Source organism: Schistocerca cancellata, unplaced genomic scaffold, assembly GCF_023864275.1.
Source record: "Schistocerca cancellata isolate TAMUIC-IGC-003103 unplaced genomic scaffold, iqSchCanc2.1 HiC_scaffold_904, whole genome shotgun sequence".
Taxonomy (NCBI): Eukaryota; Metazoa; Arthropoda; class Insecta; order Orthoptera; family Acrididae; genus Schistocerca; species Schistocerca cancellata.
In genome coordinates, this window is record NW_026046914.1 from 1 (window position 1) to 23366 (window position 23366).

General features: G+C 51.5%; 22 non-coding genes across 22 annotated transcripts; all 22 read right to left on the bottom strand.

Annotated features, from left to right (window-relative positions):
• Window positions 1–780: 780 nt before the first annotated feature.
• Window positions 781–853, bottom strand: Trnaa-ugc (transfer RNA alanine (anticodon UGC)). The gene has a single exon. It is a non-coding gene; the product is annotated as a tRNA-Ala (tRNA).
• A 1429-nt stretch (window positions 854–2282) lies between these two features.
• On the bottom strand, window positions 2283–2355 carry Trnaa-agc (transfer RNA alanine (anticodon AGC)). Its single transcript has one exon. It is a non-coding gene; the product is annotated as a tRNA-Ala (tRNA).
• A 424-nt stretch (window positions 2356–2779) lies between these two features.
• Trnaa-ugc (transfer RNA alanine (anticodon UGC)) lies at window positions 2780–2852 on the bottom strand. Its single transcript has one exon. It is a non-coding gene; the product is annotated as a tRNA-Ala (tRNA).
• A 1432-nt stretch (window positions 2853–4284) lies between these two features.
• Trnaa-agc (transfer RNA alanine (anticodon AGC)) lies at window positions 4285–4357 on the bottom strand. The gene has a single exon. It is a non-coding gene; the product is annotated as a tRNA-Ala (tRNA).
• A 422-nt stretch (window positions 4358–4779) lies between these two features.
• Window positions 4780–4852, bottom strand: Trnaa-ugc (transfer RNA alanine (anticodon UGC)). The gene has a single exon. It is a non-coding gene; the product is annotated as a tRNA-Ala (tRNA).
• A 1434-nt stretch (window positions 4853–6286) lies between these two features.
• On the bottom strand, window positions 6287–6359 carry Trnaa-agc (transfer RNA alanine (anticodon AGC)). The gene has a single exon. It is a non-coding gene; the product is annotated as a tRNA-Ala (tRNA).
• Window positions 6360–6782: 423 nt separating this feature from the next.
• Window positions 6783–6855, bottom strand: Trnaa-ugc (transfer RNA alanine (anticodon UGC)). The gene has a single exon. It is a non-coding gene; the product is annotated as a tRNA-Ala (tRNA).
• Window positions 6856–7930: 1075 nt separating this feature from the next.
• Trnaa-agc (transfer RNA alanine (anticodon AGC)) lies at window positions 7931–8003 on the bottom strand. The gene has a single exon. It is a non-coding gene; the product is annotated as a tRNA-Ala (tRNA).
• A 423-nt stretch (window positions 8004–8426) lies between these two features.
• On the bottom strand, window positions 8427–8499 carry Trnaa-ugc (transfer RNA alanine (anticodon UGC)). Its single transcript has one exon. It is a non-coding gene; the product is annotated as a tRNA-Ala (tRNA).
• A 1430-nt stretch (window positions 8500–9929) lies between these two features.
• Trnaa-agc (transfer RNA alanine (anticodon AGC)) lies at window positions 9930–10002 on the bottom strand. Its single transcript has one exon. It is a non-coding gene; the product is annotated as a tRNA-Ala (tRNA).
• Window positions 10003–10425: 423 nt separating this feature from the next.
• On the bottom strand, window positions 10426–10498 carry Trnaa-ugc (transfer RNA alanine (anticodon UGC)). Its single transcript has one exon. It is a non-coding gene; the product is annotated as a tRNA-Ala (tRNA).
• Window positions 10499–11572: 1074 nt separating this feature from the next.
• Window positions 11573–11645, bottom strand: Trnaa-agc (transfer RNA alanine (anticodon AGC)). Its single transcript has one exon. It is a non-coding gene; the product is annotated as a tRNA-Ala (tRNA).
• A 423-nt stretch (window positions 11646–12068) lies between these two features.
• Trnaa-ugc (transfer RNA alanine (anticodon UGC)) lies at window positions 12069–12141 on the bottom strand. Its single transcript has one exon. It is a non-coding gene; the product is annotated as a tRNA-Ala (tRNA).
• Window positions 12142–13571: 1430 nt separating this feature from the next.
• Window positions 13572–13644, bottom strand: Trnaa-agc (transfer RNA alanine (anticodon AGC)). The gene has a single exon. It is a non-coding gene; the product is annotated as a tRNA-Ala (tRNA).
• A 423-nt stretch (window positions 13645–14067) lies between these two features.
• Trnaa-ugc (transfer RNA alanine (anticodon UGC)) lies at window positions 14068–14140 on the bottom strand. The gene has a single exon. It is a non-coding gene; the product is annotated as a tRNA-Ala (tRNA).
• Window positions 14141–15214: 1074 nt separating this feature from the next.
• Trnaa-agc (transfer RNA alanine (anticodon AGC)) lies at window positions 15215–15287 on the bottom strand. Its single transcript has one exon. It is a non-coding gene; the product is annotated as a tRNA-Ala (tRNA).
• Window positions 15288–15710: 423 nt separating this feature from the next.
• Window positions 15711–15783, bottom strand: Trnaa-ugc (transfer RNA alanine (anticodon UGC)). The gene has a single exon. It is a non-coding gene; the product is annotated as a tRNA-Ala (tRNA).
• A 1786-nt stretch (window positions 15784–17569) lies between these two features.
• Trnaa-agc (transfer RNA alanine (anticodon AGC)) lies at window positions 17570–17642 on the bottom strand. The gene has a single exon. It is a non-coding gene; the product is annotated as a tRNA-Ala (tRNA).
• A 423-nt stretch (window positions 17643–18065) lies between these two features.
• Window positions 18066–18138, bottom strand: Trnaa-ugc (transfer RNA alanine (anticodon UGC)). The gene has a single exon. It is a non-coding gene; the product is annotated as a tRNA-Ala (tRNA).
• Window positions 18139–20636: 2498 nt separating this feature from the next.
• Window positions 20637–20709, bottom strand: Trnaa-agc (transfer RNA alanine (anticodon AGC)). Its single transcript has one exon. It is a non-coding gene; the product is annotated as a tRNA-Ala (tRNA).
• Window positions 20710–21132: 423 nt separating this feature from the next.
• Window positions 21133–21205, bottom strand: Trnaa-ugc (transfer RNA alanine (anticodon UGC)). Its single transcript has one exon. It is a non-coding gene; the product is annotated as a tRNA-Ala (tRNA).
• A 1786-nt stretch (window positions 21206–22991) lies between these two features.
• Trnaa-agc (transfer RNA alanine (anticodon AGC)) lies at window positions 22992–23064 on the bottom strand. The gene has a single exon. It is a non-coding gene; the product is annotated as a tRNA-Ala (tRNA).
• Window positions 23065–23366: the final 302 nt, after the last annotated feature.

Here is a 23366-nt window from a genome sequence, read left to right on the forward strand (position 1 = left end):
ACACCAGTAGCAGCCGACTGCGCGTAAAGAATGGGAATGTGCAGTGGGATTTTTGTGAACTCGGCGCAAGGCAGATCTTTCCGACATAGGTTTGAGAATCTTAAGGGAGGACTTGTACTGTTTCTAATTCAGTGTAGCGGTGGGAGAGGGTGCTTCTTGCGCGTAACAGTACGCTTGCCAATTGTGGCTGCTAATCGTTCGCTCGTATCTGCCTTGACACATTCGCTGGCTGTGAATTATTCCACTTGCATGGCAGTGTGGACATGTTGGTGTGTTAAAAATTCTGGAGGCGCTGGGTATCGATCCCAGTACCTCTCGCATGCTAAGCGAGCGCTCTATCATCTGAGCTACGCCCCTGATGACAAATAGTGCTACATACAACCATATCAATACCACAGACCCTTGCACTCTCATTATTCCGCAGACAAACACTACTCTCAATGTGGCCGCGAGGGTGTCTTTCAGGTTTTCTGCATTCTGTATCGAATCGTAGTTGGCCAAAATTAAAGTGGCACGCACAACGTCGAAAATAGCGTTCGGCCACCACTCTGAGTAAGACGGACGTGTTGTCCACTCTCTAGACTTCATTGAGGTTAGGCCGTTATACCTAAGACAGATTTGCAGTCGATGACACCTCGACAACAGCCGGTCCTCACATTTACGTCTAGCGCTCCTTACGTCAGTATACATCATATGAGTCTGTGACGCTGGCTTTGCAACATCTTGCGTGTCTTTAGGCTCGCCGCGACCAACACTTACCATGCCACTGTCCACAAAACATGGAGGCGCCGGGGCTTGAACCCGGGACCTTTCACATGCAAAGCGAACGCTCTACCAACTGAGCTACGCCCCCAAGCGCAACAGAGCTGCGCTGTTTTCCTTTCTTTGCTACTCTGAAGTGCACGGACCTGATGGTTGGTTGGTTTGTAGGGGTGAAGGGACCAGTGTACAAAGGCGTGGTCACGTTCATATACACATGAGTTCCAAGTAGTTTCGATGTTCTGGTGTTACGACTACAAATTCCGTCTGTATTTAACGTCTTAAATTGAAAGGACTGTCGACTGATGACCACAGCAGTTGAGACCCATAGTGCTCAGAGCCATTTCTCGAAAGGACAGTCACAAATTGCTCCGTTTTCACTCCTTGTCGGCAATCACACCGCGCCTCAGGTAACAAGCACATCTGAAGCCCCATTGTGCACTCGACTGTTCATGCCAACTCACTGCCTCGCACTTTACTACTGTGTACCACTCTTGTCGTCCAACTGCAAAAGACTGGGCCACAACACGTTTCCGCGTCTCCATTGCACTGCGCAAAACTACGAAACGCTCCCCAAACATGGCACTCACCAATGCAGACGACTTTTCCGACTTTACACGACGCTCACGCAACGCTCACGCTAGTGACAGCCTTATTTAGAGCTTGACGTCGCGCCCAAGCGAGTGAGCACATTTCGCCTACGGCTTAGGCCGCCCACCTAGTGTGGCTGCTCGGTGTCTGCAGGCAGCGAGGGGCTGCAACCTTCCCGTGTTCGCACATCTGAAGCCCCATTGTGCACTCGACTGTTCATGCCAACTCACTGCCTCGCACTTTACTACTGTGTACCACTCTTGTCGTCCAACTGCAAAAGACTGGGCCACAACACGTTTTCCGCGTCTCCATTGCACTGCGCAAACTACGAAACGCTCCCCAAACATGGCACTCACCAATGCAGACGACTTTTCCGACTTTACACGACGCTCACGCAACGCTCACGCTAGTGACAGCTTATTTAGAGCTTGACGTCGCGCCCAAGCGAGTGAGCACATTTCGCCTACGGCTTAGGCCGCCCAACTAGTGTGGCTGCTCGGTGTCTGCAGGCAGCGAGGGGCTGCAACCTTCCGTGTTCGCGCCTATGTCACCTCTGCTTGCTTGTCAGAGACAGAGTATCGCAAAACATACAACTCACTCCATGAATTGATTGCTACGGCATCTGTCATCAGCAGTCACAACTAGCAACACCAGTAGCAGCCGACTGCACGTAAAGAATGGGAATGTGCAGTGGGATTTTTGTGAACTCGCGCAAGGCAGATCTTTCCGACATAGGTTTGAGAATCTTAAGGGAGGACTTGTACTGTTTCTAAATTCAGTGTAGCGGTGGGAGGAGGGTGCTTCTTGCGCGTAACAGTACGCTTGCCAATTGTGGCTGCTAATCGTTCGCTCGTATCTGCCTTGACACATTCGCTGGCTGTGAATTATTCCACTTGCATGGCAGTGTGGACATGTTGGTGTGTTAAAAATTCTGGAGGCGCTGGGTATCGATCCCAGTACCTCTCGCATGCTAAGCGAGCGCTCTACCATCTGAGCTACGCCCCTGATGACAAATAGTGCTACATACAACCATATCAATACCACAGACCCTTGCACTCTCATTATTCCGCAGACAAACACTACTCTCAATGTGGCCGCGAGGGTGTCTTTCAGGTTTTCTGCATTCTGTATCGAATCGTAGTTGGCCAAAATTAAAGTGGCACGCACAACGTCGAAAATAGCGTTCGGCCACCACTCTGAGTAAGACGGACGTGTTGTCCACTCTCTAGACTTCATTGAGGTTAGGCCGTTATACCTAAGGACAGATTTGCAGTCGATGGACACCTCGACAACAGCCGGTCCTCACATTTACGTCTAGCGCTCCTTACGTCAGTATACATCATATGAGTCTGTGACGCTGGCTTTGCAACATCTTGCGTGTCTTTAGGCTCGCCGCGACCAACACTTACCATGCACTGTCCACAAAACATGGAGGCGCCGGGGCTTGAACCCGGGACCTTTCACATGCAAAGCGAACGCTCTACCAACTGAGCTACGCCCCCAAGCGCAACAGAGCTGCGCTGTTTTCCTTTCTTTGCTACTCTGAAGTGCACGGACCTGATGGTTGGTTGGTCTGTAGGGGTGAAGGGACCAGTGTACAAAGGCGTGGTCACGTTCATATACACATGAGTTCCAAGTAGTTTCGATGTTCTGGTGTTACGACTACAAATTCCGTCTGTATTTAACGTCTTAAATTGAAAGGACTGTCGACTGATGACCACAGCAGTTGAGACCCATAGTGCTCAGAGCCATTTCTCGAAAGGACAGTCACAAATTGCTCCGTTTTCACTCCTTGTCGGCAATCACACCGCGCCTCAGGTAACAAGCACATCTGAAGCCCCATTGTGCACTCGACTGTTCATGCCAACTCACTGCCTCGCACTTTACTACTGTGTACCACTCTTGTCGTCCAACTGCAAAAGACTGGGCCCACAACACGTTTCCGCGTCTCCATTGCACTGCGCAAACTACGAAACGCTCCCCAAACATGGCACTCACCAATGCAGACGACTTTTCCGACTTTACACGACGCTCACGCAACGCTCACGCTAGTGACAGCCTTATTTAGAGCTTGACGTCGCGCCCAAGCGAGTGAGCACATTTCGCCTACGGCTTAGGCCGCCCACCTAGTGTGGCTGCTCGGTGTCTGCAGGCAGCGAGGGGCTGCAACCTTCCCGTGTTCGCACATCTGAAGCCCCATTGTGCACTCGACTGTTCATGCCAACTCACTGCCTCGCACTTTACTACTGTGTACCACTCTTGTCGTCCAACTGCAAAAGACTGGGCCACAACACGTTTCCGCGTCTCCATTGCACTGCGCAAACTACGAAACGCTCCCCAAACATGGCACTCACCAATGCAGACGACTTTTCCGACTTTACACGACGCTCACGCAACGCTCACGCTAGTGACAGCCTTATTTAGAGCTTGACGTCGCGCCCAAGCGAGTGAGCACATTTCGCCTACGGCTTAGGCCGCCCAACTAGTGTGGCTGCTCGGTGTCTGCAGGCAGCGAGGGGCTGCAACCTTCCCGTGTTCGCGCCTATGTCACCTCTGCTTGCTTGTCAGAGACAGAGTATCGCAAAACATACAACTCACTCCATGAATTGATTGCTACGGCATCTGTCATCAGCAGTCACAACTAGCAACACCAGTAGCAGCCGACTGCACGTAAAGAATGGGAATGTGCAGTGGGATTTTTGTGAACTCGGCGCAAGGCAGATCTTTCCGACATAGGTTTGAGAATCTTAAGGGAGGACTTGTACTGTTTCTAAATTCAGTGTTAGCGGTGGGAGGAGGGTGCTTCTTGCGCGTAACAGTACGCTTGCCAATTGTGGCTGCTAATCGTTCGCTCGTATCTGCCTTGACACATTCGCTGGCTGTGAATTATTCCACTTGCATGGCAGTGTGGACATGTTGGTGTGTTAAAAATTCTGGAGGCGCTGGGTATCGATCCCAGTACCTCTCGCATGCTAAGCGAGCGCTCTACCATCTGAGCTACGCCCCCTGATGACAAATAGTGCTACATACAACCATATCAATACCACAGACCCTTGCACTCTCATTATTCCGCAGACAAACACTACTCTCAATGTGGCCGCGAGGGTGTCTTTCAGGTTTTCTGCATTCTGTATCGAATCGTAGTTGGCCAAAATTAAAGTGGCACGCACAACGTCGAAAATAGCGTTCGGCCACCACTCTGAGTAAGACGGACGTGTTGTCCACTCTCTAGACTTCATTGAGGTTAGGCCGTTATACCTAAGACAGATTTGCAGTCGATGACACCTCGACAACAGCCGGTCCTCACATTTACGTCTAGCGCTCCTTACGTCAGTATACATCATATGAGTCTGTGACGCTGGCTTTGCAACATCTTGCGTGTCTTTAGGCTCGCCGCGACCAACACTTACCATGCACTGTCCACAAACATGGAGGCGCCGGGGCTTGAACCCGGGACCTTTCACATGCAAAGCGAACGCTCTACCATCTGAGCTACGCCCCCAAGCGCAACAGAGCTGCGCTGTTTTCCTTTCTTTGCTACTCTGAAGTGCACGGACCTGATGGTTGGTTGGTTTGTAGGGGTGAAGGGACCAGTGTACAAAGGCGTGGTCACGTTCATATACACATGAGTTCCAAGTAGGTTTCGATGTTCTGGTGTTACGACTACAAAATTCCGTCTGTATTTAACGTCTTAAATTGAAAGGACTGTCGACTGATGACCACAGCAGTTGAGACCCATAGTGCTCAGAGCCATTTCTCGAAAGGACAGTCACAAATTGCTCCGTTTTCACTCCTTGTCGGCAATCACACCGCGCCTCAGGTAACAAGCACATCTGAAGCCCCATTGTGCACTCGACTGTTCATGCCAACTCACTGCCTCGCACTTTACTACTGTGTACCACTCTTGTCGTCCAACTGCAAAAGACTGGGCCACAACACGTTTCCGCGTCTCCATTGCACTGCGCAAACTACGAAACGCTCCCCAAACATGGCACTCACCAATGCAGACGACTTTTCCGACTTTACACGACGCTCACGCAACGCTCACGCTAGTGACAGCCTTATTTAGAGCTTGACGTCGCGCCCAAGCGAGGTGAGCACATTTCGCCTACGGCTTAGGGCCGCCCACCTAGTAGTGGCTGCTCGGTGTCTGCAGGCAGCGAGGGGCTGCAACCTTCCCGTGTTCGCACATCTGAAGCCCCATTGTGCACTCGACTGTTCATGCCAACTCACTGCCTCGCACTTTACTACTGTGTACCACTCTTGTCGTCCAACTGCAAAAGACTGGGCCACAACACGTTTCCGCGTCTCCATTGCACTGCGCAAACTACGAAACGCTCCCCAAACATGGCACTCACCAATGCAGACGACTTTTCCGACTTTACACGACGCTCACGCAACGCTCACGCTAGTGACAGCCTTATTTAGAGCTTGACGTCGCGCCCAAGCGAGTGAGCACATTTCGCCTACGGCTTAGGCCGCCCCAACTAGTGTGGCTGCTCGGTGTCTGCAGGCAGCGAGGGCTGCACCTTCCCGTGTTCGCGCCTATGTCACCTCTGCTTGCTTGTCAGAGACAGAGTATCGCAAAACATACAACTCACTCCATGAATTGATTGCTACGGCATCTGTCATCAGCAGTCACAACTAGCAACACCAGTAGCAGCCGACTGCACGTAAAGAATGGGAATGTGCAGTGGGATTTTTGTGAACTCGGCGCAAGGCAGATCTTTCCGACATAGGTTTGAGAATCTTAAGGGAGGACTTGTACTGTTTCTAAATTCAGTGTAGCGGTGGGAGGAGGGTGCTTCTTGCGCGTAACAGTACGCTTGCCAATTGTGGCTGCTAATCGTTCGCTCGTATCTGCCTTGACACATTCGCTGGCTGTGAATTATTCCACTTGCATGGCAGTGTGGACATGTTGGTGTGTTAAAAATTCTGGAGGCGCTGGGTATCGATCCCAGTACCTCTCGCATGCTAAGCGAGCGCTCTACCATCTGAGCTACGCCCCCTGATGACAAATAGTGCTACATACAACCATATCAATACCACAGACCCTTGCACTCTCATTATTCCGCAGACAAACACTACTCTCAATGTGGCCGCGAGGGTGTCTTTCAGGTTTTCTGCATTCTGTATCGAATCGTAGTTGGCCAAAATTAAAGTGGCACGCACAACGTCGAAAATAGCGTTCGGCCACCACTCTGAGTAAGACGGACGTGTTGTCCACTCTCTAGACTTCATTGAGGTTAGGCCGTTATACCTAAGACAGATTTGCAGTCGATGACACCTCGACAACAGCCGGTCCTCACATTTACGTCTAGCGCTCCTTACGTCAGTATACATCATATGAGTCTGTGACGCTGGCTTTGCAACATCTTGCGTGTCTTTAGGCTCGCCGCGACCAACACTTACCATGCACTGTCCACAAAACATGGAGGCGCCGGGGCTTGAACCCGGGACCTTTCACATGCAAAGCGAACGCTCTACCATCTGAGCTACGCCCCCAAGCGCAACAGAGCTGCGCTGTTTTCCTTTCTTTGCTACTCTGAAGTGCACGGACCTGATGGTTGGTTGGTTTGTAGGGGTGAAGGGACCAGTGTACAAAGGGCGTGGTCACGTTCATATACACATGAGTTCCAAGTAGTTTCGATGTTCTGGTGTTACGACTACAAATTCCGTCTGTATTTAACGTCTTAAATTGAAAGGACTGTCGACTGATGACCACAGCAGTTGAGACCCATAGTGCTCAGAGCCATTTCTCGAAAGGACAGTCACAAATTGCTCCGTTTTCACTCCTTGTCGGCAATCACACCGCGCCTCAGGTAACAAGCACATCTGAAGCCCCATTGTGCACTCGACTGTTCATGCCAACTCACTGCCTCGCACTTTACTACTGTGTACCACTCTTGTCGTCCAACTGCAAAAGACTGGGCCACAACACGTTTCCGCGTCTCCATTGCACTGCGCAAACTACGAAACGCTCCCCAAACATGGCACTCACCAATGCAGACGACTTTTCCGACTTTACACGACGCTCACGCAACGCTCACGCTAGTGACAGCCTTATTTAGAGCTTGACGTCGCGCCCAAGCGAGTGAGCACATTTCGCCTACGGCTTAGGCCGCCCAACTAGTGTGGCTGCTCGGTGTCTGCAGGCAGCGAGGGGCTGCAACCTTCCCGTGTTCGCGCCTATGTCACCTCTGCTTGCTTGTCAGAGACAGAGTATCGCAAAACATACAACTCACTCCATGAATTGATTGCTACGGCATCTGTCATCAGCAGTCACAACTAGCAACACCAGTAGCAGCCGACTGCACGTAAAGAATGGGAATGTGCAGTGGGATTTTTGTGAACTCGGCGCAAGGCAGATCTTTCCGACATAGGTTTGAGAATCTTAAGGGAGGACTTGTACTGTTTCTAAATTCAGTGTAGCGGTGGGAGGAGGGTGCTTCTTGCGCGTAACAGTACGCTTGCCAATTGTGGCTGCTAATCGTTCGCTCGTATCTGCCTTGACACATTCGCTGGCTGTGAATTATTCCACTTGCATGGCAGTGTGGACATGTTGGTGTGTTAAAAATTCTGGAGGCGCTGGGTATCGATCCCAGTACCTCTCGCATGCTAAGCGAGCGCTCTACCATCTGAGCTACGCCCCCTGATGACAAATAGTGCTACATACAACCATATCAATACCACAGACCCTTGCACTCTCATTATTCCGCAGACAAACACTACTCTCAATGTGGCCGCGAGGGTGTCTTTCAGGTTTTCTGCATTCTGTATCGAATCGTAGTTGGCCAAAATTAAAGTGGCACGCACAACGTCGAAAATAGCGTTCGGCCACCACTCTGAGTAAGACGGACGTGTTGTCCACTCTCTAGACTTCATTGAGGTTAGGCCGTTATACCTAAGACAGATTTGCAGTCGATGACACCTCGACAACAGCCGGTCCTCACATTTACGTCTAGCGCTCCTTACGTCAGTATACATCATATGAGTCTGTGACGCTGGCTTTGCAACATCTTGCGTGTCTTTAGGCTCGCCGCGACCAACACTTACCATGCACTGTCCACAAAACATGGAGGCGCCGGGGCTTGAACCCGGGACCTTTCACATGCAAAGCGAACGCTCTACCAACTGAGCTACGCCCCCAAGCGCAACAGAGCTGCGCTGTTTTCCTTTCTTTGCTACTCTGAAGTGCACGGACCTGATGGTTGGTTGGTTTGTAGGGGTGAAGGGACCAGTGTACAAAGGCGTGGTCACGTTCATATACACATGAGTTCCAAGTAGTTTCGATGTTCTGGTGTTACGACTACAAATTCCGTCTGTATTTAACGTCTTAAATTGAAAGGACTGTCGACTGATGACCACAGCAGTTGAGACCCATAGTGCTCAGAGCCATTTCTCGAAAGGACAGTCACAAATTGCTCCGTTTTCACTCCTTGTCGGCAATCACACCGCGCCTCAGGTAACAAGCACATCTGAAGCCCCATTGTGCACTCGACTGTTCATGCCAACTCACTGCCTCGCACTTTACTACTGTGTACCACTCTTGTCGTCCAACTGCAAAAGACTGGGCCACAACACGTTTCCGCGTCTCCATTGCACTGCGCAAACTACGAAACGCTCCCCAAACATGGCACTCACCAATGCAGACGACTTTTCCGACTTTACACGACGCTCACGCAACGCTCACGCTAGTGACAGCCTTATTTAGAGCTTGACGTCGCGCCCAAGCGAGTGAGCACATTTCGCCTACGGCTTAGGCCGCCCACCTAGTGTGGCTGCTCGGTGTCTGCAGGCAGCGAGGGGCTGCAACCTTCCCGTGTTCGCACATCTGAAGCCCCATTGTGCACTCGACTGTTCATGCCAACTCACTGCCTCGCACTTTACTACTGTGTACCACTCTTGTCGTCCAACTGCAAAAGACTGGGCCACAACACGTTTCCGCGTCTCCATTGCACTGCGCAAACTACGAAACGCTCCCCAAACATGGCACTCACCAATGCAGACGACTTTTCCGACTTTACACGACGCTCACGCAACGCTCACGCTAGTGACAGCCTTATTTAGAGCTTGACGTCGCGCCCAAGCGAGTGAGCACATTTCGCCTACGGCTTAGGCCGCCCAACTAGTGTGGCTGCTCGGTGTCTGCAGGCAGCGAGGGGCTGCAACCTTCCCGTGTTCGCGCCTATGTCACCTCTGCTTGCTTGTCAGAGACAGAGTATCGCAAAACATACAACTCACTCCATGAATTGATTGCTACGGCATCTGTCATCAGCAGTCACAACTAGCAACACCAGTAGCAGCCGACTGCACGTAAAGAATGGGAATGTGCAGTGGGATTTTTGTGAACTCGGCGCAAGGCAGATCTTTCCGACATAGGTTTGAGAATCTTAAGGGAGGACTTGTACTGTTTCTAAATTCAGTGTAGCGGTGGGAGGAGGGTGCTTCTTGCGCGTAACAGTACGCTTGCCAATTGTGGCTGCTAATCGTTCGCTCGTATCTGCCTTGACACATTCGCTGGCTGTGAATTATTCCACTTGCATGGCAGTGTGGACATGTTGGTGTGTTAAAAATTCTGGAGGCGCTGGGTATCGATCCCAGTACCTCTCGCATGCTAAGCGAGCGCTCTACCATCTGAGCTACGCCCCCTGATGACAAATAGTGCTACATACAACCATATCAATACCACAGACCCTTGCACTCTCATTATTCCGCAGACAAACACTACTCTCAATGTGGCCGCGAGGGTGTCTTTCAGGTTTTCTGCATTCTGTATCGAATCGTAGTTGGCCAAAATTAAAGTGGCACGCACAACGTCGAAAATAGCGTTCGGCCACCACTCTGAGTAAGACGGACGTGTTGTCCACTCTCTAGACTTCATTGAGGTTAGGCCGTTATACCTAAGACAGATTTGCAGTCGATGACACCTCGACAACAGCCGGTCCTCACATTTACGTCTAGCGCTCCTTACGTCAGTATACATCATATGAGTCTGTGACGCTGGCTTTGCAACATCTTGCGTGTCTTTAGGCTCGCCGCGACCAACACTTACCATGCACTGTCCACAAAACATGGAGGCGCCGGGGCTTGAACCCGGGACCTTTCACATGCAAAGCGAACGCTCTACCATCTGAGCTACGCCCCCAAGCGCAACAGAGCTGCGCTGTTTTCCTTTCTTTGCTACTCTGAAGTGCACGGACCTGATGGTTGGTTGGTTTGTAGGGGTGAAGGGACCAGTGTACAAAGGCGTGGTCACGTTCATATACACATGAGTTCCAAGTAGTTTCGATGTTCTGGTGTTACGACTACAAATTCCGTCTGTATTTAACGTCTTAAATTGAAAGGACTGTCGACTGATGACCACAGCAGTTGAGACCCATAGTGCTCAGAGCCATTTCTCGAAAGGACAGTCACAAATTGCTCCGTTTTCACTCCTTGTCGGCAATCACACCGCGCCTCAGGTAACAAGCACATCTGAAGCCCCATTGTGCACTCGACTGTTCATGCCAACTCACTGCCTCGCACTTTACTACTGTGTACCACTCTTGTCGTCCAACTGCAAAAGACTGGGCCACAACACGTTTCCGCGTCTCCATTGCACTGCGCAAACTACGAAACGCTCCCCAAACATGGCACTCACCAATGCAGACGACTTTTCCGACTTTACACGACGCTCACGCAACGCTCACGCTAGTGACAGCCTTATTTAGAGCTTGACGTCGCGCCCAAGCGAGTGAGCACATTTCGCCTACGGCTTAGGCCGCCCAACTAGTGTGGCTGCTCGGTGTCTGCAGGCAGCGAGGGGCTGCAACCTTCCCGTGTTCGCGCCTATGTCACCTCTGCTTGCTTGTCAGAGACAGAGTATCGCAAAACATACAACTCACTCCATGAATTGATTGCTACGGCATCTGTCATCAGCAGTCACAACTAGCAACACCAGTAGCAGCCGACTGCACGTAAAGAATGGGAATGTGCAGTGGGATTTTTGTGAACTCGGCGCAAGGCAGATCTTTCCGACATAGGTTTGAGAATCTTAAGGGAGGACTTGTACTGTTTCTAAATTCAGTGTAGCGGTGGGAGGAGGGTGCTTCTTGCGCGTAACAGTACGCTTGCCAATTGTGGCTGCTAATCGTTCGCTCGTATCTGCCTTGACACATTCGCTGGCTGTGAATTATTCCACTTGCATGGCAGTGTGGACATGTTGGTGTGTTAAAAATTCTGGAGGCGCTGGGTATCGATCCCAGTACCTCTCGCATGCTAAGCGAGCGCTCTACCATCTGAGCTACGCCCCCTGATGACAAATAGTGCTACATACAACCATATCAATACCACAGACCCTTGCACTCTCATTATTCCGCAGACAAACACTACTCTCAATGTGGCCGCGAGGGTGTCTTTCAGGTTTTCTGCATTCTGTATCGAATCGTAGTTGGCCAAAATTAAAGTGGCACGCACAACGTCGAAAATAGCGTTCGGCCACCACTCTGAGTAAGACGGACGTGTTGTCCACTCTCTAGACTTCATTGAGGTTAGGCCGTTATACCTAAGACAGATTTGCAGTCGATGACACCTCGACAACAGCCGGTCCTCACATTTACGTCTAGCGCTCCTTACGTCAGTATACATCATATGAGTCTGTGACGCTGGCTTTGCAACATCTTGCGTGTCTTTAGGCTCGCCGCGACCAACACTTACCATGCACTGTCCACAAAACATGGAGGCGCCGGGGCTTGAACCCGGGACCTTTCACATGCAAAGCGAACGCTCTACCAACTGAGCTACGCCCCCAAGCGCAACAGAGCTGCGCTGTTTTCCTTTCTTTGCTACTCTGAAGTGCACGGACCTGATGGTTGGTTGGTTTGTAGGGGTGAAGGGACCAGTGTACAAAGGCGTGGTCACGTTCATATACACATGAGTTCCAAGTAGTTTCGATGTTCTGGTGTTACGACTACAAATTCCGTCTGTATTTAACGTCTTAAATTGAAAGGACTGTCGACTGATGACCACAGCAGTTGAGACCCATAGTGCTCAGAGCCATTTCTCGAAAGGACAGTCACAAATTGCTCCGTTTTCACTCCTTGTCGGCAATCACACCGCGCCTCAGGTAACAAGCACATCTGAAGCCCCATTGTGCACTCGACTGTTCATGCCAACTCACTGCCTCGCACTTTACTACTGTGTACCACTCTTGTCGTCCAACTGCAAAAGACTGGGCCACAACACGTTTCCGCGTCTCCATTGCACTGCGCAAACTACGAAACGCTCCCCAAACATGGCACTCACCAATGCAGACGACTTTTCCGACTTTACACGACGCTCACGCAACGCTCACGCTAGTGACAGCCTTATTTAGAGCTTGACGTCGCGCCCAAGCGAGTGAGCACATTTCGCCTACGGCTTAGGCCGCCCACCTAGTGTGGCTGCTCGGTGTCTGCAGGCAGCGAGGGGCTGCAACCTTCCCGTGTTCGCACATCTGAAGCCCCATTGTGCACTCGACTGTTCATGCCAACTCACTGCCTCGCACTTTACTACTGTGTACCACTCTTGTCGTCCAACTGCAAAAGACTGGGCCACAACACGTTTCCGCGTCTCCATTGCACTGCGCAAACTACGAAACGCTCCCCAAACATGGCACTCACCAATGCAGACGACTTTTCCGACTTTACACGACGCTCACGCAACGCTCACGCTAGTGACAGCCTTATTTAGAGCTTGACGTCGCGCCCAAGCGAGTGAGCACATTTCGCCTACGGCTTAGGCCGCCCAACTAGTGTGGCTGCTCGGTGTCTGCAGGCAGCGAGGGGCTGCAACCTTCCCGTGTTCGCGCCTATGTCACCTCTGCTTGCTTGTCAGAGACAGAGTATCGCAAAACATACAACTCACTCCATGAATTGATTGCTACGGCATCTGTCATCAGCAGTCACAACTAGCAACACCAGTAGCAGCCGACTGCACGTAAAGAATGGGAATGTGCAGTGGGATTTTTGTGAACTCGGCGCAAGGCAGATCTTTCCGACATAGGTTTGAGAATCTTAAGGGAGGACTTGTACTGTTTCTAAATTCAGTGTAGCGGTGGGAGGAGGGTGCTTCTTGCGCGTAACAGTACGCTTGCCAATTGTGGCTGCTAATCGTTCGCTCGTATCTGCCTTGACACATTCGCTGGCTGTGAATTATTCCACTTGCATGGCAGTGTGGACATGTTGGTGTGTTAAAAATTCTGGAGGCGCTGGGTATCGATCCCAGTACCTCTCGCATGCTAAGCGAGCGCTCTACCATCTGAGCTACGCCCCCTGATGACAAATAGTGCTACATACAACCATATCAATACCACAGACCCTTGCACTCTCATTATTCCGCAGACAAACACTACTCTCAATGTGGCCGCGAGGGTGTCTTTCAGGTTTTCTGCATTCTGTATCGAATCGTAGTTGGCCAAAATTAAAGTGGCACGCACAACGTCGAAAATAGCGTTCGGCCACCACTCTGAGTAAGACGGACGTGTTGTCCACTCTCTAGACTTCATTGAGGTTAGGCCGTTATACCTAAGACAGATTTGCAGTCGATGACACCTCGACAACAGCCGGTCCTCACATTTACGTCTAGCGCTCCTTACGTCAGTATACATCATATGAGTCTGTGACGCTGGCTTTGCAACATCTTGCGTGTCTTTAGGCTCGCCGCGACCAACACTTACCATGCACTGTCCACAAAACATGGAGGCGCCGGGGCTTGAACCCGGGACCTTTCACATGCAAAGCGAACGCTCTACCATCTGAGCTACGCCCCCAAGCGCAACAGAGCTGCGCTGTTTTCCTTTCTTTGCTACTCTGAAGTGCACGGACCTGATGGTTGGTTGGTTTGTAGGGGTGAAGGGACCAGTGTACAAAGGCGTGGTCACGTTCATATACACATGAGTTCCAAGTAGTTTCGATGTTCTGGTGTTACGACTACAAATTCCGTCTGTATTTAACGTCTTAAATTGAAAGGACTGTCGACTGATGACCACAGCAGTTGAGACCCATAGTGCTCAGAGCCATTTCTCGAAAGGACAGTCACAAATTGCTCCGTTTTCACTCCTTGTCGGCAATCACACCGCGCCTCAGGTAACAAGCACATCTGAAGCCCCATTGTGCACTCGACTGTTCATGCCAACTCACTGCCTCGCACTTTACTACTGTGTACCACTCTTGTCGTCCAACTGCAAAAGACTGGGCCACAACACGTTTCCGCGTCTCCATTGCACTGCGCAAACTACGAAACGCTCCCCAAACATGGCACTCACCAATGCAGACGACTTTTCCGACTTTACACGACGCTCACGCAACGCTCACGCTAGTGACAGCCTTATTTAGAGCTTGACGTCGCGCCCAAGCGAGTGAGCACATTTCGCCTACGGCTTAGGCCGCCCACCTAGTGTGGCTGCTCGGTGTCTGCAGGCAGCGAGGGGCTGCAACCTTCCCGTGTTCGCGCCTATGTCACCTCTGCTTGCTTGTCAGAGACAGAGTATCGCAAAACATACAACTCACTCCATGAATTGATTGCTACGGCATCTGTCATCAGCAGTCACAACTAGCAACACCAGTAGCAGCCGACTGCGCGTAAAGAATGGGAATGTGCAGTGGGATTTTTGTGAACTCGGCGCAAGGCAGATCTTTCCGACATAGGTTTGAGAATCTTAAGGGAGGACTTGTACTGTTTCTAAATTCAGTGTAGCGGTGGGAGGAGGGTGCTTCTTGCGCGTAACAGTACGCTTGCCAATTGTGGCTGCTAATCGTTCGCTCGTATCTGCCTTGACACATTCGCTGGCTGTGAATTATTCCACTTGCATGGCAGTGTGGACATGTTGGTGTGTTAAAAATTCTGGAGGCGCTGGGTATCGATCCCAGTACCTCTCGCATGCTAAGCGAGCGCTCTATCATCTGAGCTACGCCCCCTGATGACAAATAGTGCTACATACAACCATATCAATACCACAGACCCTTGCACTCTCATTATTCCGCAGACAAACACTACTCTCAATGTGGCCGCGAGGGTGTCTTTCAGGTTTTCTGCATTCTGTATCGAATCGTAGTTGGCCAAAATTAAAGTGGCACGCACAACGTCGAAAATAGCGTTCGGCCACCACTCTGAGTAAGACGGACGTGTTGTCCACTCTCTAGACTTCATTGAGGTTAGGCCGTTATACCTAAGACAGATTTGCAGTCGATGACACCTCGACAACAGCCGGTCCTCACATTTACGTCTTGCTCTCCTTACGTCAGTATACATCATATGAGTCTGTGACGCTGGCTTTGCAACATCTTGCGTGTCTTTAGGCTCGCCGCGACCAACACTTACCATGCACTGTCCACAAAACATGGAGGCGCCGGGGCTTGAACCCGGGACCTTTCACATGCAAAGCGAACGCTCTACCAACTGAGCTACGCCCCCAAGCGCAACAGAGCTGCGCTGTTTTCCTTTCTTTGCTACTCTGAAGTGCACGGACCTGATGGTTGGTTGGTTTGTAGGGGTGAAGGGACCAGTGTACAAAGGCGTGGTCACGTTCATATACACATGAGTTCCAAGTAGTTTCGATGTTCTGGTGTTACGACTACAAATTCCGTCTGTATTTAACGTCTTAAATTGAAAGGACTGTCGACTGATGACCACAGCAGTTGAGACCCATAGTGCTCAGAGCCATTTCTCGAAAGGACAGTCACAAATTGCTCCGTTTTCACTCCTTGTCGGCAATCACACCGCGCCTCAGGTAACAAGCACATCTGAAGCCCCATTGTGCACTCGACTGTTCATGCCAACTCACTGCCTCGCACTTTACTACTGTGTACCACTCTTGTCGTCCAACTGCAAAAGACTGGGCCACAACACGTTTCCGCGTCTCCATTGCACTGCGCAAACTACGAAACGCTCCCCAAACATGGCACTCACCAATGCAGACGACTTTTCCGACTTTACACGACGCTCACGCAACGCTCACGCTAGTGACAGCCTTATTTAGAGCTTGACGTCGCGCCCAAGCGAGTGAGCACATTTCGCCTACGGCTTAGGCCGCCCACCTAGTGTGGCTGCTCGGTGTCTGCAGGCAGCGAGGGGCTGCAACCTTCCCGTGTTCGCACATCTGAAGCCCCATTGTGCACTCGACTGTTCATGCCAACTCACTGCCTCGCACTTTACTACTGTGTACCACTCTTGTCGTCCAACTGCAAAAGACTGGGCCACAACACGTTTCCGCGTCTCCATTGCACTGCGCAAACTACGAAACGCTCCCCAAACATGGCACTCACCAATGCAGACGACTTTTCCGACTTTACACGACGCTCACGCAACGCTCACGCTAGTGACAGCCTTATTTAGAGCTTGACGTCGCGCCCAAGCGAGTGAGCACATTTCGCCTACGGCTTAGGCCGCCCACCTAGTGTGGCTGCTCGGTGTCTGCAGGCAGCGAGGGGCTGCAACCTTCCCGTGTTCGCACATCTGAAGCCCCATTGTGCACTCGACTGTTCATGCCAACTCACTGCCTCGCACTTTACTACTGTGTACCACTCTTGTCGTCCAACTGCAAAAGACTGGGCCACAACACGTTTCCGCGTCTCCATTGCACTGCGCAAACTACGAAACGCTCCCCAAACATGGCACTCACCAATGCAGACGACTTTTCCGACTTTACACGACGCTCACGCAACGCTCACGCTAGTGACAGCCTTATTTAGAGCTTGACGTCGCGCCCAAGCGAGTGAGCACATTTCGCCTACGGCTTAGGCCGCCCACCTAGTGTGGCTGCTCGGTGTCTGCAGGCAGCGAGGGGCTGCAACCTTCCCGTGTTCGCGCCTATGTCACCTCTGCTTGCTTGTCAGAGACAGAGTATCGCAAAACATACAACTCACTCCATGAATTGATTGCTACGGCATCTGTCATCAGCAGTCACAACTAGCAACACCAGTAGCAGCCGACTGCGCGTAAAGAATGGGAATGTGCAGTGGGATTTTTGTGAACTCGGCGCAAGGCAGATCTTTCCGACATAGGTTTGAGAATCTTAAGGGAGGACTTGTACTGTTTCTAAATTCAGTGTAGCGGTGGGAGGAGGGTGCTTCTTGCGCGTAACAGTACGCTTGCCAATTGTGGCTGCTAATCGTTCGCTCGTATCTGCCTTGACACATTCGCTGGCTGTGAATTATTCCACTTGCATGGCAGTGTGGACATGTTGGTGTGTTAAAAATTCTGGAGGCGCTGGGTATCGATCCCAGTACCTCTCGCATGCTAAGCGAGCGCTCTATCATCTGAGCTACGCCCCCTGATGACAAATAGTGCTACATACAACCATATCAATACCACAGACCCTTGCACTCTCATTATTCCGCAGACAAACACTACTCTCAATGTGGCCGCGAGGGTGTCTTTCAGGTTTTCTGCATTCTGTATCGAATCGTAGTTGGCCAAAATTAAAGTGGCACGCACAACGTCGAAAATAGCGTTCGGCCACCACTCTGAGTAAGACGGACGTGTTGTCCACTCTCTAGACTTCATTGAGGTTAGGCCGTTATACCTAAGACAGATTTGCAGTCGATGACACCTCGACAACAGCCGGTCCTCACATTTACGTCTTGCTCTCCTTACGTCAGTATACATCATATGAGTCTGTGACGCTGGCTTTGCAACATCTTGCGTGTCTTTAGGCTCGCCGCGACCAACACTTACCATGCACTGTCCACAAAACATGGAGGCGCCGGGGCTTGAACCCGGGACCTTTCACATGCAAAGCGAACGCTCTACCAACTGAGCTACGCCCCCAAGCGCAACAGAGCTGCGCTGTTTTCCTTTCTTTGCTACTCTGAAGTGCACGGACCTGATGGTTGGTTGGTTTGTAGGGGTGAAGGGACCAGTGTACAAAGGCGTGGTCACGTTCATATACACATGAGTTCCAAGTAGTTTCGATGTTCTGGTGTTACGACTACAAATTCCGTCTGTATTTAACGTCTTAAATTGAAAGGACTGTCGACTGATGACCACAGCAGTTGAGACCCATAGTGCTCAGAGCCATTTCTCGAAAGGACAGTCACAAATTGCTCCGTTTTCACTCCTTGTCGGCAATCACACCGCGCCTCAGGTAACAAGCACATCTGAAGCCCCATTGTGCACTCGACTGTTCATGCCAACTCACTGCCTCGCACTTTACTACTGTGTACCACTCTTGTCGTCCAACTGCAAAAGACTGGGCCACAACACGTTTCCGCGTCTCCATTGCACTGCGCAAACTACGAAACGCTCCCCAAACATGGCACTCACCAATGCAGACGACTTTTCCGACTTTACACGACGCTCACGCAACGCTCACGCTAGTGACAGCCTTATTTAGAGCTTGACGTCGCGCCCAAGCGAGTGAGCACATTTCGCCTACGGCTTAGGCCGCCCACCTAGTGTGGCTGCTCGGTGTCTGCAGGCAGCGAGGGGCTGCAACCTTCCCGTGTTCGCACATCTGAAGCCCCATTGTGCACTCGACTGTTCATGCCAACTCACTGCCTCGCACTTTACTACTGTGTACCACTCTTGTCGTCCAACTGCAAAAGACTGGGCCACAACACGTTTCCGCGTCTCCATTGCACTGCGCAAACTACGAAACGCTCCCCAAACATGGCACTCACCAATGCAGACGACTTTTCCGACTTTACACGACGCTCACGCAACGCTCACGCTAGTGACAGCCTTATTTAGAGCTTGACGTCGCGCCCAAGCGAGTGAGCACATTTCGCCTACGGCTTAGGCCGCCCACCTAGTGTGGCTGCTCGGTGTCTGCAGGCAGCGAGGGGCTGCAACCTTCCCGTGTTCGCACATCTGAAGCCCCATTGTGCACTCGACTGTTCATGCCAACTCACTGCCTCGCACTTTACTACTGTGTACCACTCTTGTCGTCCAACTGCAAAAGACTGGGCCACAACACGTTTCCGCGTCTCCATTGCACTGCGCAAACTACGAAACGCTCCCCAAACATGGCACTCACCAATGCAGACGACTTTTCCGACTTTACACGACGCTCACGCAACGCTCACGCTAGTGACAGCCTTATTTAGAGCTTGACGTCGCGCCCAAGCGAGTGAGCACATTTCGCCTACGGCTTAGGCCGCCCACCTAGTGTGGCTGCTCGGTGTCTGCAGGCAGCGAGGGGCTGCAACCTTCCCGTGTTCGCACATCTGAAGCCCCATTGTGCACTCGACTGTTCATGCCAACTCACTGCCTCGCACTTTACTACTGTGTACCACTCTTGTCGTCCAACTGCAAAAGACTGGGCCACAACACGTTTCCGCGTCTCCATTGCACTGCGCAAACTACGAAACGCTCCCCAAACATGGCACTCACCAATGCAGACGACTTTTCCGACTTTACACGACGCTCACGCAACGCTCACGCTAGTGACAGCCTTATTTAGAGCTTGACGTCGCGCCCAAGCGAGTGAGCACATTTCGCCTACGGCTTAGGCCGCCCACCTAGTGTGGCTGCTCGGTGTCTGCAGGCAGCGAGGGGCTGCAACCTTCCCGTGTTCGCACATCTGAAGCCCCATTGTGCACTCGACTGTTCATGCCAACTCACTGCCTCGCACTTTACTACTGTGTACCACTCTTGTCGTCCAACTGCAAAAGACTGGGCCACAACACGTTTCCGCGTCTCCATTGCACTGCGCAAACTACGAAACGCTCCCCAAACATGGCACTCACCAATGCAGACGACTTTTCCGACTTTACACGACGCTCACGCAACGCTCACGCTAGTGACAGCCTTATTTAGAGCTTGACGTCGCGCCCAAGCGAGTGAGCACATTTCGCCTACGGCTTAGGCCGCCCACCTAGTGTGGCTGCTCGGTGTCTGCAGGCAGCGAGGGGCTGCAACCTTCCCGTGTTCGCGCCTATGTCACCTCTGCTTGCTTGTCAGAGACAGAGTATCGCAAAACATACAACTCACTCCATGAATTGATTGCTACGGCATCTGTCATCAGCAGTCACAACTAGCAACACCAGTAGCAGCCGACTGCGCGTAAAGAATGGGAATGTGCAGTGGGATTTTTGTGAACTCGGCGCAAGGCAGATCTTTCCGACATAGGTTTGAGAATCTTAAGGGAGAACTTGTACTGTTTCTAAATTCAGTGTAGCGGTGGGAGGAGGGTGCTTCTTGCGCGTAACAGTACGCTTGCCAATTGTGGCTGCTAATCGTTCGCTCGTATCTGCCTTGACACATTCGCTGGCTGTGAATTATTCCACTTGCATGGCAGTGTGGACATGTTGGTGTGTTAAAAATTCTGGAGGCGCTGGGTATCGATCCCAGTACCTCTCGCATGCTAAGCGAGCGCTCTATCATCTGAGCTACGCCCCCTGATGACAAATAGTGCTACATACAACCATATCAATACCACAGACCCTTGCACTCTCATTATTCCGCAGACAAACACTACTCTCAATGTGGCCGCGAGGGTGTCTTTCAGGTTTTCTGCATTCTGTATCGAATCGTAGTTGGCCAAAATTAAAGTGGCACGCACAACGTCGAAAATAGCGTTCGGCCACCACTCTGAGTAAGACGGACGTGTTGTCCACTCTCTAGACTTCATTGAGGTTAGGCCGTTATACCTAAGACAGATTTGCAGTCGATGACACCTCGACAACAGCCGGTCCTCACATTTACGTCTTGCTCTCCTTACGTCAGTATACATCATATGAGTCTGTGACGCTGGCTTTGCAACATCTTGCGTGTCTTTAGGCTCGCCGCGACCAACACTTACCATGCACTGTCCACAAAACATGGAGGCGCCGGGGCTTGAACCCGGGACCTTTCACATGCAAAGCGAACGCTCTACCAACTGAGCTACGCCCCCAAGCGCAACAGAGCTGCGCTGTTTTCCTTTCTTTGCTACTCTGAAGTGCACGGACCTGATGGTTGGTTGGTTTGTAGGGGTGAAGGGACCAGTGTACAAAGGCGTGGTCACGTTCATATACACATGAGTTCCAAGTAGTTTCGATGTTCTGGTGTTACGACTACAAATTCCGTCTGTATTTAACGTCTTAAATTGAAAGGACTGTCGACTGATGACCACAGCAGTTGAGACCCATAGTGCTCAGAGCCATTTCTCGAAAGGACAGTCACAAATTGCTCCGTTTTCACTCCTTGTCGGCAATCACACCGCGCCTCAGGTAACAAGCACATCTGAAGCCCCATTGTGCACTCGACTGTTCATGCCAACTCACTGCCTCGCACTTTACTACTGTGTACCACTCTTGTCGTCCAACTGCAAAAGACTGGGCCACAACACGTTTCCGCGTCTCCATTGCACTGCGCAAACTACGAAACGCTCCCCAAACATGGCACTCACCAATGCAGACGACTTTTCCGACTTTACACGACGCTCACGCAACGCTCACGCTAGTGACAGCCTTATTTAGAGCTTGACGTCGCGCCCAAGCGAGTGAGCACATTTCGCCTACGGCTTAGGCCGCCCACCTAGTGTGGCTGCTCGGTGTCTGCAGGCAGCGAGGGGCTGCAACCTTCCCGTGTTCGCACATCTGAAGCCCCATTGTGCACTCGACTGTTCATGCCAACTCACTGCCTCGCACTTTACTACTGTGTACCACTCTTGTCGTCCAACTGCAAAAGACTGGGCCACAACACGTTTCCGCGTCTCCATTGCACTGCGCAAACTACGAAACGCTCCCCAAACATGGCACTCACCAATGCAGACGACTTTTCCGACTTTACACGACGCTCACGCAACGCTCACGCTAGTGACAGCCTTATTTAGAGCTTGACGTCGCGCCCAAGCGAGTGAGCACATTTCGCCTACGGCTTAGGCCGCCCACCTAGTGTGGCTGCTCGGTGTCTGCAGGCAGCGAGGGGCTGCAACCTTCCCGTGTTCGCATATCTGAAGCCCCATTGTGCACTCGACTGTTCATGCCAACTCACTGCCTCGCACTTTACTACTGTGTACCACTCTTGTCGTCCAACTGCAAAAGACTGGGCCACAACACGTTTCCGCGTCTCCATTGCACTGCGCAAACTACGAAACGCTCCCCAAACATGGCACTCACCAATGCAGACGACTTTTCCGACTTTACACGACGCTCACGCAACGCTCACGCTAGTGACAGCCTTATTTAGAGCTTGACGTCGCGCCCAAGCGAGTGAGCACATTTCGCCTACGGCTTAGGCCGCCCACCTAGTGTGGCTGCTCGGTGTCTGCAGGCAGCGAGGGGCTGCAACCTTCCCGTGTTCGCGCCTATGTCACCTCTGCTTGCTTGTCAGAGACAGAGTATCGCAAAACATACAACTCACTCCATGAATTGATTGCTACGGCATCTGTCATCAGCAGTCACAACTAGCAACACCAGTAGCAGCCGACTGCGCGTAAAGAATGGGAATGTGCAGTGGGATTTTTGTGAACTCGGCGCAAGGCAGATCTTTCCGACATAGGTTTGAGAATCTTAAGGGAGGACTTGTACTGTTTCTAAATTCAGTGTAGCGGTGGGAGGAGGGTGCTTCTTGCGCGTAACAGTACGCTTGCCAATTGTGGCTGCTAATCGTTCGCTCGTATCTGCCTTGACACATTCGCTGGCTGTGAATTATTCCACTTGCATGGCAGTGTGGACATGTTGGTGTGTTAAAAATTCTGGAGGCGCTGGGTATCGATCCCAGTACCTCTCGCATGCTAAGCGAGCGCTCTATCATCTGAGCTACGCCCCCTGATGACAAATAGTGCTACATACAACCATATCAATACCACAGACCCTTGCACTCTCATTATTCCGCAGACAAACACTACTCTCAATGTGGCCGCGAGGGTGTCTTTCAGGTTTTCTGCATTCTGTATCGAATCGTAGTTGGCCAAAATTAAAGTGGCACGCACAACGTCGAAAATAGCGTTCGGCCACCACTCTGAGTAAGACGGACGTGTTGTCCACTCTCTAGACTTCATTGAGGTTAGGCCGTTATACCTAAGACAGATTTGCAGTCGATGACACCTCGACAACAGCCGGTCCTCACAT